This window comes from Haemorhous mexicanus, chromosome 8, assembly GCF_027477595.1.
Source record: "Haemorhous mexicanus isolate bHaeMex1 chromosome 8, bHaeMex1.pri, whole genome shotgun sequence".
NCBI lineage: Eukaryota > Metazoa > Chordata > Aves > Passeriformes > Fringillidae > Haemorhous > Haemorhous mexicanus.
Window position 1 is genome coordinate 14,076,145 of NC_082348.1, and position 19,351 is coordinate 14,095,495.

Consider the following 19,351-nt stretch of genomic DNA (forward strand, 5'->3'; position numbering starts at 1 on the left):
AGTGGTCCAGCCCTGATGAAGGGGAAGTCATTAAGCCCACAGTCAGGGAACTTCAGCCCTACAAGTCCACATCTTACTCCCCCACAGTATCAGAGAGAGGGGCTGCACTTACATCTTAATGACATGGGCCCACTGCCCCTAAATCACTCCATCTCCTGACCTCCCCACCCGTATCAACAACACCTCTGACTGTAGCTGTGTCTGCCAACTCCAGGGCATGATCTCCAAGTACCAAATGGGCACGGAGCCAGTAACTACTGTGACTAATTTTGAATTGCAATAAATTGGCATGTGTCAATGGGTCGACCAGCAACAGAACAAACAGACCTTTGATCTCAGGCCACTGCCTGTTATCCCATGGAAAAGACATTCTACTTGGAACAGGAGGAGAAGAAAAGAGTGTCCAAGTCAGATGGAAAGCACAAAGCCATGTAACTTAATAAGGTATAAACAAAGGAAGTTTCATAAGCTTTTTTAAGCCTTGTTTCTTCTGTGCCCAGATACAACGTGACTTGTTCACTGAAGTAGATTTCTGCTCATGGAATACTTTGGTTATTGCATTCAGATTTGGGGAGAAAAGCATGAGCAGCAGTGGGAATCTGCTCCCCCTCCAGCCCTCCCCAGGAGAAGGGCATGTCCTCCTGCCCTCCATGCCTGACTCCAGGCTGGTTTTAGGGACAGCCTGGCTTTCCTCATGCAAGCCCGACACAATTAAGTCTTTCTTTCAAACAACTGGACAAAAGAAGATGGGGGTGGAGAGGAAGAAACTCCAAACATATTAATGCTTAATTTTAAATTGAGGAAATTATTCCCATAGCTGAGCAATCACCAAGGCCCTTGGATCACCGGAAGATGGGAAAGGGCAATGTCAAACTTGGCACAGACAGAGCAGTTCTTGTTTGCTTCTTACTTGCTAACAAGGTTCAATAGATCCCACAAAGACAGGACTTTGCCTCTGCTACAGAGCTAAGTGTTAGGAAATGAGGGTCCAATACTGCATTTTGTTAGCAACTTCCTGAATGACCTGGAAAAGCCATGTCTAATGTCACACTCATCCAGCTGTAAGGAGGAGTGTTTGGTCAGCATGTCACAGAGTCACCAAATTTATCTCTGGCATTTCCAGCTGGCTAATGGGAAAGAGGAAAAGCAAGATGAGATGACCAGGTTTCAATGCTCAGCTCAAGGCACACTGAGTTTGATTTTCACAGGTGCCCCTACAGTTAAACTGTGTGAGAAATTGCATGCTTAGAGCCATATTGTAAAACACAAATTACTAAAAAGATAATTCTCTGTACATATCCCCCAAAAATATGTTACCAGAGAGGAATTTAAATCATTAGGATAGATAGCATGAAAGTCCTTTGCTAATGAAAGACTTTAAGACAAGCATCTCAAGTGTGACTTAAGCCAGATTGATCCCACTCTACAAAGGAGTCAAACCATATAAGGCCCTTCCAAAGCTATTCTTCCCCAAATCCAGAAGATGACAGCTTCAATCAAGGTCAATCACTTCTCCAAACAAATACATCAAAAAGATCTCATTCCTTTCTCCATACGATACAAAGTGTGTGACTAGATACTAACAAGTGTGACTAGATACTAATAACATGCATAGCCAAAGAAACAGCATGCATGTGTCAAAGAACCATCATCTTCCCCAAATAGCACTATATTTAAAAAATTCTGTAGGAGCCAGTCATGCTGCATTGCCTTGAAGGCTCATCTCAAGTATTCACCTCTGCCAGGTGTTAAACAGCCGCCTCACCATGACCTGCAACTTCAGGACACACCTCAAGTTTAACATGACTCAGTGTGGTCATATTGCCATGCCTTTCACGCTTCATCCTTCTCTCTCACTCTGTAGTCAATATAGAAAAAAAAAAAAATCAAGTTCCAAGTTTTCTCACTCAGAATTATTTCCTGGAAAACCTGCTTCCCCATAACGGGCTCAAGAGAAAGATCATGGCAACAAGTTTCACCAGGCTGAAGTCAGGTCAGCATCTAAAAATATACAGGACATAGAGAGTCCTAAGACCATAGGTGACCAAAATGAGAAGAATCAGGTCTAACTCCAGTTTTTGGACATTCCTCCCACAACTACCTCCGTGGATTTAGTGGATCTCAGGCTGTTCCTGCACCTGAAGCTCAAGACACTGTCCTCCATGCTATTGTTGGAGAACTCCTGACCTGCCTGGCCGGTCAAAATTGCTATAGCCATAAGTAGAACCCTGTGCCCAAGATAAAAAGCCCTCCTGGACATGGGGCCAGAATCCCAGTTAATCTCCTGCCCTAGGAAAAAGGCCAGGATGATTTTCATTTCCCTGATTACCTCTTCTTCTCTTTCTACTGCTCTCAGAATCTGCAATATCACCTGCTGAGCCCATTCTCTGTCTCAGCAAGATCAACATCCCTGAGGACCCACATAAAAGCATCTCTGTTTTTGGAGTAGAATCTACAACAGTATCTCCCAGGCCATTCCCACTCTACTGACAATACTCAGTTTTTCCCAAAGCAGGTACCAAACACTTTGCCTTCAACCTCTGTGCTGTGATCAAATCACTTAGCTAAAATGGGCTTTGACATTTCCCTGCCTTAATGCCACTCCCACTCTGGGAAGCCTTGGCTATCTGTTAACACTGTCTCTAACTGTGCAATGCTTTAAAAAAATGTTCACAATCCTTTACAATATTGCAAGGTTCACTGCTACTTCCCACAAAACTGGGCTAAGTATCTCAGTGGGATGGGCTGAGCCTTCCCAGAACACAGCAGTGGGACTTGTGCAGGGCAGAACTCTAAACCAAAAGGCACAGTAAGTTCTGCACAGCTAATCTGTGCTGACTCTAGTCTCAAACAGACTCATTAAGGAAAAAGATAAAGATGACATTCAAGCGTACACAAAGCCCAGGGGCTCAGTCAATTTTTTGCAGCATCAGCTTTGGCAGAAAGCCTACAAATAACCAGCTCTTTGAAGAAATGGGCAAGCTCTATATGCACTCCCTTGCTTTTACTTCAGATAAGCACTTTCAGGGGGAAAAAAATTGTTTGTATTTCTCTTGAATGGCTCCAGTTGAGCTCTAAAGAAAAAACAACAAAAGAAATAAAGTACAAACTTAAAACCAAAACCACAAACTCAAGAGCTCCCCAAAATCACTGAGATATATTTAAAATCTCCACCCCAAGCTCATTATTCCCTCTTAAGTGTCAATTGAAGTAATTTTTTTAAAAAAAGAAAAGAAAAAAGCCACAAATAGAATTGTTCCTTTAACAGTTGTATGTCCTGCATGTTTTTATTAGCTGTCCTAGGAAAAGTTTAAAATTTGCTTGCAAGAATTTTTAAAACTGCCAGTAGAAGAGCCCTCATTTATTCAAGCCCCTAAAGTAACACTGTCTCAATGGCCAATTGTGAAAAGACATTTCTGAACAAATTAGCAGGTTTTTTAAGTCATATGACCAGTCCCCAGATGTTCTTCCATCTAAGAACAGGTTTGCCAAGCACAAGCTCTCTCCTTCCAGCAACAACTCCTGTGAACACATCTGCATCAAGCAGATTGCTCTGTTAGATGGACCCTGAAGTTAGAGATCTTTAGAAGGAAGATACCATGAAGAGATTAAGTCAAGAGCACCTGGCTGGCCTGGCAGCAAATGCTTTCATCTCTGCAAAGGGCAGAACCAGAATACTTCACTGTTTTCTCCCAAGAGCACAGATCAAGGTGAAGGACATTACAAATGACATTTCTTGATTGCACCATTTGGGGAGAAGAAGGCCCTTACACATTTCACTGCCTGCATCAGGTACAGATTTCCCAGCAGTGTGAAAGGAGTTGCTGTCCCCATGCTACCAGTCACGTATGTTCCACAGCAGGCAATGACATGAGGAGTTCAGCTGCCCCCTCTTCCCCAAGGATCACAACTATGTCCTCAACACAGAGCTCTGCAGACTTCTCAAGTGTCTTTTTCTTTCATGGAAGAAGATACCAAGGGCTGCTGAGAGAGCCCAGCTCAGCTGACACTAGCACAGGGCAGCAAGGGTGCTGAGGTTCTGTCACCAGCACCTGACAGCAGGGATGCCTGAGTGTCTGCATCTTGTGAGTTTGGTAAAGGAAGCCAGAGTGGGAGAGACGCCTCAGGGTGCTTTTGCCTTTTTTGTTTTACTGTTTTTTAAGAGAGAGGGCTCCTTCATATGCTAAAGCAGCAGCAATTGTTTGCTAAATCCTTAAACAGGGTACACGGGAAAGCATGCTGTGCTCTTAGTTATCAACTCAGTCACTTCTGTCCTTCACAGTTTGCAGTTCTCAGATATCCAGACCTGGTTCAAGCTCAGCAGCTTTTATTTTTGACAGCAGTCTCTGAGCTCAGTTACCAGCCTTGGACAAGATGGCTCTGCTCAGCTTCATGCTGGAAGGGTGTCGACAGATGCTGAATATATTATGAGCAAGTGGACATGAACTGTCACTCCCTAAGGAGAAGAAAATGCCACACTGAGGAAATCTGGTCACTATAAATCAATTGGAGGGGGGTCTGTTAAAAGATCCCCAGATTGTTTTTATTCCTGCTGTGGACCATACATTAATCAACATTAAAACAGGTCCATGAAACAACACAGGAACAACAACTTAAAGCTACTGCAAAGTTCTTCAAGGAGAGCATTACACAGCTAGAAATGGCTCAAAACATCTCTTTATTTGATGAAGTGTGGTGGAAAGAAAAAATATTTCCTTTTTTTTTTTTTGCCCAAGCAAGGCAGTGCCAATCCTAGGTATCCTTATAGACAGATATCATAGATATCTGTACTATCGATGTAGATATCCTTTCACTCATATCTTCATAGATGTCACATGAAATGTCTAGGGATTTTAGTACTACCCCATACACAGCTACTGAAATAACAAGATTCATCAACCAGAACTCAGTACCTTTAATTCACAAGAGTGTTGATGGACCAACTCTTCTCTCTCACCCTGGTAACTCCATGCCCCAGAAAATCCCAAATCCAGGCAACCAGGATTGCTGATTACAGCATCAGCACAGCTGCAAAAGCTTGGTCTGCTTAGTATCATCATTCATCATATGCAACCTCAAGGCAGAAGGCCTTTCTTGTTCCAGATTTGTTTACAGTGGGACCCCAACCCTGGAGCTTTACTCTTCAGAAGTGCTGCAGTGCTAATGCACAATCACACTAACAAGAATGAAACTGGACCATGTGTCCAGCTTAGCAAAGAGCAGAAGGGTTGCAAAGCACACTTAACTGAAAATCCCCAAGTCTCCTACAGACAAAAGATGCAGCTCATTCCACAAACATCAAGTGACAACAGATAACACTGCTAGCACTGCTCACAGGTATAGTTTTGCAAACTTGAAGAGCAAGGACTAAAAAGTAGAAACAGAGGGTCGAGTTATGCATTAGCCCAGGATGTTTCTGGCTCAGCCATCACTGGACAAGGATCTGCTCCTCTCTCCCTGTGCTACCAGTTGCTTGAAGATTCAAATAGAACAGGCTTCCCCTTGTAGTCCTCATCCTTCAAAGGCCACCTCTGCTCTTTTGGTCTAGCCTGCTGTGAGAGGCAGGAGAATTTCTGTCTCGCAACAAGGTTCATTAACAGGAAACTCTTCTGAAGGAGTAACAGGGATGCAAGGCAAGGAATGAAATCTCAGCAGTCAGCTAAGACCAGATGCTATTTCCAGATGGCTTAAGGACATACACCCACAAAGCATGTCATTAGCTGTGCACAGGTGGGGCTAAGGCTACCAGCCAACTCTAAGTTCAGCTTGCCCAGAAAACCCAAAACCACAGTCACACTGACAGCCCCAGAATTATGAATATTTACCACACACTTCAGGAGAGCCAACCCAAAGTGCCAAAATAGGTAACAACCTTTAAACACTCCAGTATCTCAAATGAGAATCTATGACAACTAGTCCATGAAAATCCATGAAGGTTTAACACCTCCCTCTTTCACATTCAGCCATAGTTTGGAATTCCTGTTACATTTTCATTTGCAGAAGGCCTCCCCTGTTTTTGTATCTTACCAAGCACACACATGCAGACAAACACAAAATCACCACCTAAACTTAGACCAGAGAAGTTAACTCTGTTGTAAATGTCAATGGGTTTAAGCCTTGGCTGGGAGGAGAACAAGTTTGTGTTACTGTCAATCAAAAGCCAGGCAGAGACACATTGCTGCACCAAACACCATTGTCAGCTGTCTCCCCCAAAGCAAATACAGGGTCTATTCTCAGAATCTGAGAGCCCTTGCTGTGGCCATTAATAACCAGGGAACTGTCAACAACCTGCTGCTCTCTCAAAGCCCAGCTCCACATGCCACCACTTGATGTTACAGCCTCACTTGGAAAGGCCTGAGATTTCAAGTGGATTCACAGAAAACAAGGTTTTATATATGAATCAATGCAGCTGCCCCTGGTTTGCAGAGCAGCACACATGAGTGGACTGAGCCAAGCACGGGCTCAGCTCACCTGGATCATCACTCAGGGGGGTGTCACAAAGAACCAGCATTTGCTCTGCACCATCCCAGTCACACTCTATTACAGAGTGACAAAGAGGCAGCCTGGCACTCACAATCTCTCATCTCTCCAAAAGGCTCACTGAGAATCTAAGATTCTCTAGGAAAGTAGTAGATACTCAGTAACCAGAGAGCAAACCCCCTTGCTTTTATTTTATTCCAGCTTTGTGGCAGTGCTTGTCCACAAAACCAGGCTCAATCATTTTGTTTTGCATCTAGGATATGAGAGACTGTAAAGAAGGGGATGTCTTGTTACACACTACAGACTTTAAACTTCCAACACAGACCTTTTAAAGCTGAGCAGAGACAGTACCTATAAAAAAAGGTAGAGTAACCAGAAGGAAGATATGATTTGTGGCTTTCTGCATGGAGCAAAGCTGGGCAATACCTAAAGGAGGGGAGCTACATCCCTCACCTTGGGCCCTAGGCACGTATATCCCTGGAACAATCAGAGCCACCAGTACCTGAGCACTCCCTGCCCACCACATCACTTGTCTTCCTGTTTATCCACTAAAAGCACCTGCATATCTACAAACATCCCCACCACTCTTTCCATCCTCTGTCATAATTAAAATTATACAAATATCAGTCAGAATCATAATGGTTGCTAAGATACCCACATGCCTAGTGATACTCCCCTGCTACGCTGTCCTGGCCTCCCTCTTGCTTGTGTTCTTCTGTTCACCATCTTCACTTGCTTTTTGTACACATCTGGGGCCACAGCTCTAAAAGACACCAACTCCTGCAAGAGGAATCAAGCACACAGTTCTCACTCTTCCTGCACAGCTGACTTTGCCCTCAGTATAATTTCAAAAGGTGTTTAAGGGGCCTCTTGGAAATTCAGGGGTCAGTCTGGGGTTCTCTGTTCACTCCCACAAAAAATGTGCAAATCAAAGCCCTTTGCAAAGGTGTGAGTCATTACAATGAAGATCCATAAAGTTACTGTGCCCAGATAATAAGCAAAAGGAGAAAGATACAAGGTACAAGGAGGACAAGTGACCTTGCCACAAATTCTTAACTCCAATTGCATTTTCATTATCAGCCTAAGATCTCAGCTTTAAAAATACAACTCTCATCACAGTATCTGCTTAGCAAAAGACACCCAGTATTTACATAGGTACTTCCCATTTTAAAAATATGGGATCAGCTTCATTTCAACATAAGGAAAACTCCAGAACCATTTCAAAGAAAAATAATCAAACAGAAACAATAAATAAATAAATAAATAAACCCACCACTCTTTTAATGTTTGTGTTTATTAAAGTTGAGAGTTCCCATGGAAAACACTTGTCACTGAAGACCTGATTTTGTCAAATTTTTCAGCCACAACATTTGTCATGGTAATGAAAATGTCTTCATACCAACCCAGATACAGAAGATTAAAGACCACCTGGCTTGTTCTGTGAGTCATTTGGTGCTAATCTTGTTATACAGGCTAACAATAAAATCATAATGTCTGTCTGGAGCCCGAAGGCCTCACTGACCTTCTGTAGTTAAAGCACACTTATTCCATTGCTAGCAGCACTCACAAAAGAAAGGCTGGAAATGCCTCTAGTTGCTTTTATGTCCTCTTGCCCAAGAGTTTATTTGTAAAGGGTTACCAGGAGCCAGCAAATACAGATACAACTCAAGCTGTCTCTGTATCACAGCAAACCTATTTAACCACATCACTCCTGTTCAGATCTCATACACATTCACTGCTGCCCACCTTTGGTTATGCCACCACCAATTGCACAGCTTTGTAAAGTCCCCTTGAACATTCAACATGGCCTGCAAAAATACCATCAGGACATCTTCATGTCTGAAGTCACTTTTAGACATAAAGATGACTGAAAGATGACATAATCTTCTATGCCAAGACTCCTGTATTTCACAAACTTTTTCTGGATTGCCTTTGAAGTACCAAGAGCCAGTCCCTAGAAACCCCACCTCACACATTTTAAGTCACACACAGAGAACAGAGAAGCCCCTGCCAGTACCTAAGAGCATTCACATCCTCTTTTCCTCTAATATTCAACTTGTTGAATTGACGTGCAATAGACGCCTTTACAGTGCACTGGATGACCAGGAAGGATTGAAGTGCCCAATCTGCTTAAGAAGTGGGACCAAAGAACCTCCTAACACATCTCTAGTCCTGGACTCACTCTGCAGCAGTACAGACACGTGCATTAACTGTCTCCAGACAGTCATGTACAACTTTGTGTAATGATCAGTCTCTCAAACAGCTTTTTGAAAAGCTTGTCTCTGGAACCGAGCCATGTTTGAATCTTTACTATAAAGTCAACATTTGAAGCACTTTTATTCCACATAATTACATGCAAGCGACTTTGCCCTTCTTAATCCCACACATGAAATACAACAGAGGCCTTTTGCATTTGCCCAGTTCCTTGCAGCAGATTTTTTCCATAGGTAATGTAAAATAAAATTTTGTTTTGATATAAACCCCCTTATCAAGGTGGTTCCCAAGCCTGCTTCTACTCTTGTTGCTGCTGAAGTCAGAGAAGAGCAAGAACCAGCAAAAGAAGGGAACTAAGATTTCAGTGACTAGAGTGATTGAAGGTTTTGTTCACCTACCCAGAAAACGAAATTTCCAGAGAACAAACCCTGCAGAGGAGAGTCTAAATCTGTGTTCTAGGGGAACAGGAAGGGCAAGGGTCCAATACATGAAATAAGGTAGAAATCACAACATATGATCTGGTACTGTGAGAAGCATCAGAAAGCAGCCACATGGGAGTTGCCATAGAAGTTACTCCTTCTCTGATTATCCATTAAAGCTATTGTCAGTCAGGATGTGAGACGAACAGTGACAGGCAGGCAAAAACAGGCATCAGCCAAACAACCTCCACCATATATTACCAAAAATCATCCTTCTCAGAAGAGACAAGGGGACCAACGAGGGAGCCACACAGTGCAAAGCCATCTCACCACTCTGGGAGCTACATCTGAGCAGGCAATTTTTCTTTGCTCATGTTTGGATGGGAATGTCCAGCTCTTACCAACATACTGTGCACCAACAGAGTGGTTCAACACAGCATTGGTAGGGGTTGCCAGGGTTTACTTTAAAAGTACCCCAGGAATACAAAGGACACATGAAAGGTAAACACTGTCATTAATCCAACTTCTTCAGAATGGGAAGAAAACCCCACTGAGTTTTCAGACCACTGCCACAAACAAATCTGTTACATCAGCCCAGGATTCCAGATACAGGAGACCATGTTAGGAAAAAAATAAATGTCTGAGCTCACTCTGCAACAATCATGCTAGATTGTGGGATGGTGGTTCAATTTTTTTTTCCCCAGCTGTAAACAGCACAGAGAGTTACAGACAGCAAGGCCAGAAGATACTGGGTTGAAGTTACAGATCTGGCAATAAACACAAAAGAATGTCGCGTGATTTTCAGCATGTGGTCTGCAGACTTCAAGGCCAATGAAGAACAACTATGGAAAGTGAGCTGTATATCTGGCATTTACAGCGAAGGCCAAATCCCTGGAAAAGAAAATTAAGGCCCCATGACCCAAGAAAAAGTTTGAAGCCCTCCTCTAGTTCATCTAGAACATGGATGAGACTTTTTTTCATGAGGTACATTCCTCTCCTGGTTTTAAGGGAACCTCCTTCAATACCACTGACACATTCACAAACAACTCAGCTATGGGGAGCCAGTACCCGGTGTGTCTGAAAAAAGAACAAGCACCTCATTAAGACTAACACAACACAATCTGCTCCCACTATGAATAAAGATTTAAACCTGAAATGAGTGGGGTATGAAACAAAATGACCATAGTGATAAGATTTCTTGCTAAAAACCTTATAAAGGCTTCTCTGTTTTCTGTAATTCCCAAGCAGAAGTAAGGGGAATTAAGTAATATCTCTTTCTTGGTCTTTAAACACAGAGCCACGCCAGGCCTGCCAGTACAGCTGTCCAGGTCATGTATCCAGCAAGGCTCCTGCCTCAGCCACATCCAGCCACACCAGTGTCACGGCTGTGGTCACTGCCCCTGAGCCCTGGGTGCTGCAGTCGTGCTGGCTCACACGAGTGTCCTTCCAGCACAGCCACACAGCCTCCTGGGCAGCTCCTACACACTAATTTTGGCTCAGCATGGTTTTAATAAAAATGAGTCATGACAGCAGCGAGCAAGTGTTCCATGGCTGCGGCTACCCACACTGGTGGCTCAGGAAAATAAAAATGGCCTGTGCACACATCTCTGTGCCTTCCTTCCCACAAGGCAAGTGCCATCACCTAAATACTTCTGCTGTCACCTGCAAGAATGAGGGTGGGCATTGAGGCTGCTGTCAGCAGCTGCTCCATCCATTCCCCACCACACTGGACAATGCTGCAGATACCAGATGGGCACGGGCACTGTTACAAAACCTCCCTGCTGGATCCTATCCTGCCACAGTTTCACTTCCCGCTCCTTAAACAGCTCTGCGTGACAACAGCCAAGCAAGCACAGGAACTGGAGTGCTCCCATGGAGGGGAACAGAAACCTGAGAAGGGAGGAGAACTTCTCTCAGCAGGTGGGTGTTCCCCAGCTCATTCCCCAAGTCCCAACCTCCTCCTCCAACATCTCTCCCCACCAACCACTGCACTTCAGTTTCAATGATGTGCAGCCTGCAGAGTTTCAATGGTGTCAAGTGCTACTACTGAACACAGACAGGGCTTAGGAAAAACAAAACCAAACCCCAAAACAAACACACAACTGAGATTACCTGTACAGAGTATCTTTAAGAGTGAAGGTAGAAGAGAACAGGGAACAACATCTGCTTGTCACTGTTGATTGTTTGTTACCTGCACCTGCCCACAAAGGGTCGCATTCACCCAATGTTTAGCTTCCTCCTGTGCAAACCTCAACCTCACTCATGCCTTTTCTCCTCTCCCAGGATGACAACAGGAAGCACTCTCTGGTCAGTGTGGTGACTCCAAGCTGAGACACACACACACCCACACCCCAGCAGGCTCTGAGATCCCGCTGGAATCGCTGGTGATGCCCCAGCAAGAGGCAAGTGCTGAGAAGCACGTCCATGCCCTGGGCTGCAGCTCCCAACAAAAGGAGCCTTTGTCCCCCGGTGGCTTTTGCAGGACTGTGCCAGAATCAACAGGGATCGATTCCAGCAGTGCTAGGAAACAGGATGGGGCAGGAAAAAATAGGCTGGGCTGCTCCTACCTTCTGCTCACCTCTGACTTGCACTGGGGGGGGGCTGCATATCAAAGGAAGCTGGCTTTGAAGAAGAGTACCGTCCTAAAAACCTTCAGGTACTTGACATGAGACATAGGAGCCATCTTCTGTAGACAGCTTAGATATACAAATCATTCAAAAGTACTGCCACCTTATCACTTCCAGGCAAGAGACCCAATGGTAGCAGTTTCCAGAGTCAAAGTTCTGCTTTAATTCATGTCCTGCAAGAAACAATAGGACCTTCCTTTAAAGTACATTTTCCAGCACAGATGGGCACAGCATCCCCTCCACCCTCTTTTCCAGAATGGAACTATCATGTTCAGGGGATAGAGAAAAAATCTGCTTTGGACTGGAGAAATTCCCAAATCACAGAGAAGTCTTTGCAGAGGCCACAGTTTTGTGAATACTTAAAAGCTTTCCCAAGAAGGCCACTGAAAAAGCCTCATTTCCTACTCTCTCTCCTACCTCTGTATCACTGTTCCCTCCTTGTGCTTCCCCAAGAATGCAAGGGCTAAAGGCTGAAACAGGACTGACAAGCAAACCTCAACTCAAAACAGCAATCCAGGCTGGGCCGAAAGTAACCACTGGTTTCTGGTGTCCCAGCCTGGCTCACAAGGAGTGGAATTGAATTTCCAAGTAGCACTGCTGCACTTATGCCCTCCTGTAAATTGTTGGGCCATTGTTTTCACTAAGTCACACCAGTGAGGGTGGATTTTGGGCTAAAGGACTAGAAAGGCTGGGCTGTTTCAGCAGAATGTCCCCTGTTTCTATCACTCTGGAAAACACCAAGCTTTAGACTTGCTAAACTTGTATAAACTTGTATTTCAATATTAAAAATTTCCCACCCATTCCTAAAGTGGGAGAATCACTGCCAAGCCTTTTTCTTTTTCAAGATAAGATGTTGAATTCCAGGCTCAGCATTTCAATTTTTTTTAAACTCTTAATTATTACGAGGGAGATGCAGATAAGTCAGACACAATTTGAGACAAACCCATTCAAATTCAGTGGTTCAGGAACCAGTTTATTGACTGAAAACTTTGGCTTTGCTCACCAAAAGTAATTTCCAAACCTCAATATTTACATACCTTCTATAACACTTGAAGTTCTCACTGAGATTAGAGTGTTTAAAAAAAAAAAAGTGAATCTACTGTTCTAAACAACACAGAATATGACCCATATTATGGAGATAAAACTGCAATGGCAAAGCTCCAAACCAACCTTACCACATATCTTCACAGTTCATGTAACTTCTGGGGTAGGTTTTGCTGTTCACACAGGACAAATCTCCCAAGAAACTGAGTGCTGGGTTTCTGAGACTTCATTACTGTCAGATTTTTAAAGCAATACCATCTAAACTATTACAAAATTATTTTTATACCTAAACTGGTTTTTAAATTATGTAACTTTTTGAGACGGTTTCTCAGGCTGATAAGACCACTCTGCCATTGTGGTAGCTACTCTCAGGACAAACTTCAGAGAACAGTTAAGAGGTTAAAATTACTGTATATTGCCCAAATCACTAATTAAAATTTTGAATGAAAGAGCCAATGCACCTTGTAGTGTTACTTCCTCAGTAAGAACCAGAGCCCTATTATTAAATGCAGGCTAGGATCAAAGAGGCAGCCCCATCTGGATTCTGGTCTGATTGCACAGCTGCCACAGGCAAAGGTTAAAGATGATGGGAAGAGAAGGAAAAAAATAGAACAATGAGGATCTAGATCAACAACTAAATAGATATTACTGTGGAACACCACAGATCCTGAGACAGAAGCCTTAACTTGGAAGAGAAAGGGTCACCTGTGTTTTGGCTGGTCTATGATTAGGGGACAGAAAGCTCTGAGGAGTTGTTTGATGTGACAGCTTCAGGTTTTCCAAGAGCAGGAAAACACAGTCAAAGCAGGGGCACACTCTCTGACACCAAAAGGGAGCTGGGAGCACAGACAGGCTCCCAGGGCTTCCCTTGGAGCTCTCTGGGGAAAGCCCTTCTCAGTAGCTGAGGAGGGTATCCCCTCCTTAAGCACTTGGCTGTCTGCCACCTGTGGAGATGGCTGGGGATTATCATGGGGGATTGGAAGGAAGGTGGGATTGGAAGTAGGAACTTGTACAATGCCCAGCTGATGCTGTCTAGGCCTTAGGTGCTTTGCTAAGCAGATGAAAGGCAGAAATAAATGCAGAATCAGAGCTGATCACGAGTTTCTTGTGAAGGAGAGTATTCAGCTGCAGCTATCTTTTCCACATGCACCTGCAGGTGAGTGTAAAATGCTTGGACATCTTCCTCTGAAACAAACACAGAACCTTCTTCTGTATCAAAAGAAACAAGCACATCACACAACAGCACTGGTACTGCCCCAGTGCAAGCACAAAATACTTTCTTTCTCATCTCTGACTTCAGAGCGGGGACACAAATAAACCAAAGATGCTGGCTGAAAGCAGGCAGTCTGTCTCTGCCAATCTTCACCAGCACACACAACACAAACCCAGAACACTTCTGCTGCAGAGAGCAGGGCAGTCTCCCCCACAGCACAGCAGCACTGCCAGGAGGAGAGCAGGCTACGTGCAAAGGCTTGGCACACACGTGTGCTCAAAGACCCCAGCACAGAACCACTTCCTCTTCACTATTTGAAAATGCCAGAATGAGACCTCTAGAGAACAACTAAGTTGGCCACAGCTGTACAAGGAGTACTCAACAGTGCTACAAAATAACCCTAAATTACATGTAGGTCAGTAATAAACAGTAATGTTTATTACAGAAGGAATGGAGAAACTGCCACAGTTCCCTTCAAACCCAGGAAAATCTGCACTGAAAAACTGCCTCTGTCACAGATGCACAGCTCAGTTTTGTACAAACCATGATGCCCTTCTGCATCATTGCCTTCCCTTTCTGTCACAGTGGGGCCAGTACTCTCACACACCCTCAGAGGAAGCACAATATAAAAAATCAGGTGCTTAATTTAAGAATTCCAAGCATTTTCCCTTACCACTGCTGGGGCCATTGTGTATGGTAGCACTACATTCTTGCAAGATAAGATTTCTGTCAGGTAGACAAGTCCAGCTGGCTTCTTCAGCAACTGCTAAAGGAGATAAAGATGCTGATTATGTTCCTGGCTCTCTTTTTCAGCCTTCCAGGTTTTAAACACTGGGTAATGGTGAGGGCAGAACAAAAAACTGTTTACTTCTGCAACCTTGAGTCAGCTTTGCATGGGCTACATCTCAGCCACACAGGGGATTTCCTTCTAAAAAGCAAGGACATCAAGTAAAAAAAAAAAGTGAAAATCAGTTTAAGGGGTTCAAAAGAACATTTCCAAGGGGTCATTCTCAAAGTGAGATTTTCCTCTTGGGCAAGACAGGATTGAAGCATCCAGGCTGCACAGGCACTGGTCCCAAGATATACTAACACAGGTAAATAAACACAGCTACTCCAACCCTTCTCTTTTTTTCCTGCATCCACATGTTACTAGTAAGAACTAGTTCTAAAGCCCAAATAAATGAGCTGCACTGGTGCAACATGCCCCAAGGACAAAGCACAAGGACAGGGGAACTGACTGACCTCACATCATCTCCTTCTCCCCTGCAAGAGCATCCCAGAGAAGTCACAGTTGATTAAACAAATGATATCCTCACTCGTACCTTTCTTTTCTTTACAAAAATGACAAAATCACTCCAAGCATGACTGATGACTAGAAGGAACACTAGAGAGAATGGCAGCAACAAACAGAAAGCAGATCAATGGGTTTTAGTAAGGAAGCTACAGAGCCAGACAGCAAAGGCAGCAGAAAGCACTACTCATGAATTTTCACCTCTCAGCCTGCCACCACAAAAACAGATTCTGTTTTCATGTTTTCGTCATGTTTCCAACCACTTGCTAACATCCCTGCTTATCCTGGCCACAGTTTCAGGATAACACTAAAAATCTGTCTGGGTTGGTACAGGCACATGGGGTTAGAGTAGCGGGGCTACCATCACCACTGGAGACAATATCCTGTGAATAAAAACATCATCAGAAGGTTACTATAGCCAGAAAACTAAAGGAAGGCAGCAGCAGGAGGAAGAAATTAAAGAAGAGTTTGTTGTCTCAACACAGCCTCTTTTCCACATTTTAATCTCCCATCATCCAGAGATTCCTTACAGGTGAGTGCTTTAAGTGTGGCACAGGAGTCTGCACATCTTTCAGACCCCAGTTTCCCCTTTTTGCATCTTCCCCAATAGCTTCACCACAGAAAAAAATCTTAGGGATGGGCAGAAGGAACAGAGGGAACAGATCAGGGAGGGAACAGGAAGGACTCAGCCCATCACTGATAACCTCCCTACAGTAACAGACCAGAGCAAATGAACAATGCTCTCTGTTCGAACAGCCTTCCCTCCAACTCCAACCCCACTTTTTTAGAAAAAGAAAGGGACATTACTCAAGTCTTTTGAGTTTCCACGTGGGAGGGAGCTGATTTTTACAGAGTCATGTCTTAGTGCCACAGATCCACCAACAGCTCAAGGAAGAACAGAGGAGGAAGCTCCAAAGGCAGCAGGTTCCAAACATGACAATTTCAGCTCCAAAAACAAGTACCTGTTTCATCTGATGACAAAAAAAAAAAAGGTTTTTTTTCTGCTCTCCATTCCATGAAACAAGGAATTAGTCATCCCTTAAGAAGGACACCTGGTTCCTCAGCACCAGGAGACAAAAAACCCCACAAAAATGCAGGAAAAATTAATTTTTTTCTGGCCCCTTCAACCTTTGCCCCTACTTGTTCTGGCTAAAAATATCTTCAAGGCTTTTGATATCCTTCCATACCTACAGCATGATTGGCTTTGGGCCCACACCATCCCTGGGCTCAAAGAATGCACTGCAGGGTTCCTCCCTCGACACAGAGGTCAGCTGTCCCTTTCCTTCCCACTGCCCATCACTGCAGGCTCTCAAGGAGGGCTTTACTTCCAAGGCCTGCCACTCCACTGTCCCATCCTGGTTTTCATTAACAGCTCCATTCATGATGGTGAAACCCTAACTCACCCAGGCAGCCAAGCTGTGCTGCTGTTCCTTGCTGCCTGTGGGGCCCAGGATCTGTGCCTGCAGGGCTCTGAGGACAGGCACGGGGCACACTGCACAGGCAGCCTCTGCCAAGGGCAGCAGTGGGGGTAGGAACCTGCTCAAGAGCAGGACTCAGCCCCCACCAACACCTGCTGCAGAAAAACAAGGCAGACCATCACACTCGAGGGATTTCTTTGGCAATGCCTTTCTTTCCTGTCCTTCTGAAGTAGCACTTTTCTAGATATGAGCTGGCACTAGTGCCATTTCCCATAAAGCAAAAAGCCTCATTTCCTCCCCTGGAAGCCCCACTCCAGCCCTCAATCCCTCCTTTTCTTCATTAGCCCCTGTGCAACTAGACCCTGTTCTATTCAGCCCCCTAAAACACATTTGTTTCCTTTACACACTCAGATCTTCTCCTGGGACAAGGAGAACATTTCCATTCTCTTCCCCAAGCAGCCTGTGCAACTCCCACCCAGACACTGAGCACCCCAAGGTTTCTGGTGGCCAGGTCCTTCCATCCCCCCTGCTGCTCCCACACACTGAGCACCCCAAGGTTTCTGGTGCCAGGTGCCTCCTTCCCCCCCTGCTGCTCCCACACACTGAGCACCCCAAGGTTTCTGGTGCCAGGTCCCTCCTTCCCCCCCTGCTGCCCAGCACAGACACGGGCAGCTTCTCACTGAGCCTGCCCACCACCCATGGATGGTAGAGCATCCAGCTGCCTCCCATTTGAGATCCTGCTGTCCCACCAGGTAGGACTCTGCTCCTTACACCACGGGAGAGGGCTGGAGCTAGGAAACATAGAGGGTTTAGAGCAATTCCAGTTTAGTTTCAAGATTTGGCAGGGCAGAAGGATCTTTTCTTTTTCTCCTGTTTTACTCCAGAAGACTTTACTGGGTGCCTCAAAGATCACCACAACTCACTGGTGACAGTTTTAATGACACCGCTTCCCACACAGCACCTTACTATCTGTCTCCTCAAGTTCTTCAGGACAGAGCAGCTCCCCAGAGCTGCTTTTTGGTTGACTTTTTCCAAGCAGACTGCACTGTTTTGCCAACTAACAAGACTGCCAGCTCAAATTCAGCTCCTGAGAACCTCTCCCTTCCTTCCTTCCTCAAGCATCCATTAACTCCCATTAAGCCACCCTCCTGGATAATCAGAGTAATGCTCTTTAAACACAGAACACAGGGCAAAGCCACTCTGTCTGCAGGTTGTGTTAGAGGGCATGGTGACCCTGCAGGTAACGTGATTGGGAATATTATGCTCCAGAGCCTCCAAATAATCCATTTATAGAGAGGGGTCCCCAGAACAGGACATGACTACAGCAGAAAAGGCACTTTTGCTGAGTCTCCTGGCATACTCAAATACACCTGGCTAAACAGCAACTCACTGCAGTCCTAAAACAAAGTGTTCCCCTCCTGCAGCCACCCTGAACAGCATCTCACCTAATTAAGGGTGACATTGGATGACTCATTTCTGTCTGTGTGAAAGAAAATCATCCTGAGAAGAGCTGCCAGCACAATTTCCCTCTCCTTTTCTGATAAATTGTCCCGGTCATTAGCATCCACACTATACAGAATTGTCAAACAGTCAGTGCATGGAACACCAAAGGAGAAGACACTGGGACTCTTCACCATCACAACAATCTGCTTTTCTGACTCCCTGACCTCGGAGCAGGAACTGAAAAAGGCTTTGGCACCCATTGCAGGAGAAACCAAACTGGTGCACCACGAACCAGCAGAAATGGAAAGCTGCTGTTAGCACCTATCAAATACCTTGGAATTAAGGTGGCAGGGACTGTAACATCACTTAATTCCCCCTTTTGTCCCAGGAAAAGAGCCAGTTGGTGAGCTGTACCCTCATCCCTCATTCCCCCTTGTGTGCACTCAGTCACAGTCAGCTCACCACGTGCAGCAAGAGGCTGGAAGGAGCACAGGTTTCTCATCCATTCCTGCCAGCCTGAGGAGCTCAGACTCAGTGAATTCAACAAACAAGGATCAAGACTAAGTCTTTCAATATCTACAGTAAAAACTGATTTTTTGCTGCCACTTAATATTACAAACAAAGCAAATTAGGTTATGACATTAACATTAAGGATGTGGCTTCTTACATAAAAAACCCTCAAGTGACTTTCAGAAGGGACTGAGATGTAGCACTAACCTCTGAAACTGCTCCAACAACAAAAAGGCCAGTACAAATCGGAGACTGGCCCAACAGTGCTGCAGCAAAAAGCCAGCCTTGGAAATAGGTGAACAGTAGTTGTTTGACCTAAACTGAAATCTGAATAGAAGTAAAGATCTATCTTAAAAGTCTGTATTCACTGTTGTAAGAGAAAATTAATGCACCTTCTGTGTGTCTAGTAACAGCCTTTATAAGGGTCACTTTTCTCTAGAAAACAGCCATATTGACAGTTTAAGAAAACACAACAGATCTCCAGGATGCAAGAGTTATTTTCCTCAAAGCAATCTACAGCACGTTTACAGAAAGATACAAATAAACCCCCGGTTCTCCGGATGTTTTGCAAGCACTCTTTGCACATGGCCAATCAGTTAAGATGAAAGGTTCTTTTACCTACATAACCACAGGCTCAAACCAAGCATCTCCTCTCCCACAGAGGGCATTTAGAAACAAGACAAGCCTCGAGA

At 44.6% G+C, this 19,351-nt stretch overlaps 1 protein-coding gene across 12 annotated transcripts in view; it reads right to left on the bottom strand.

The window, feature by feature from the left end:
- Positions 1–19,351, bottom strand: part of BIN1 (bridging integrator 1) — an 88,080-nt gene that overhangs the window by 56,312 nt on the left and 12,417 nt on the right. Inside the window, exon 1 of one of the 12 annotated variants that reach the window (XM_059852786.1) lies at positions 11,226–11,336. The exons of the other annotated variants lie outside the window; for them this stretch is intronic. The gene's annotated coding sequence lies outside the window, so the exon portion shown is untranslated. Of the gene's footprint in view, positions 1–11,225; positions 11,337–19,351 lie in introns of those variants that run through there. 12 annotated transcript variants of the gene reach the window in all.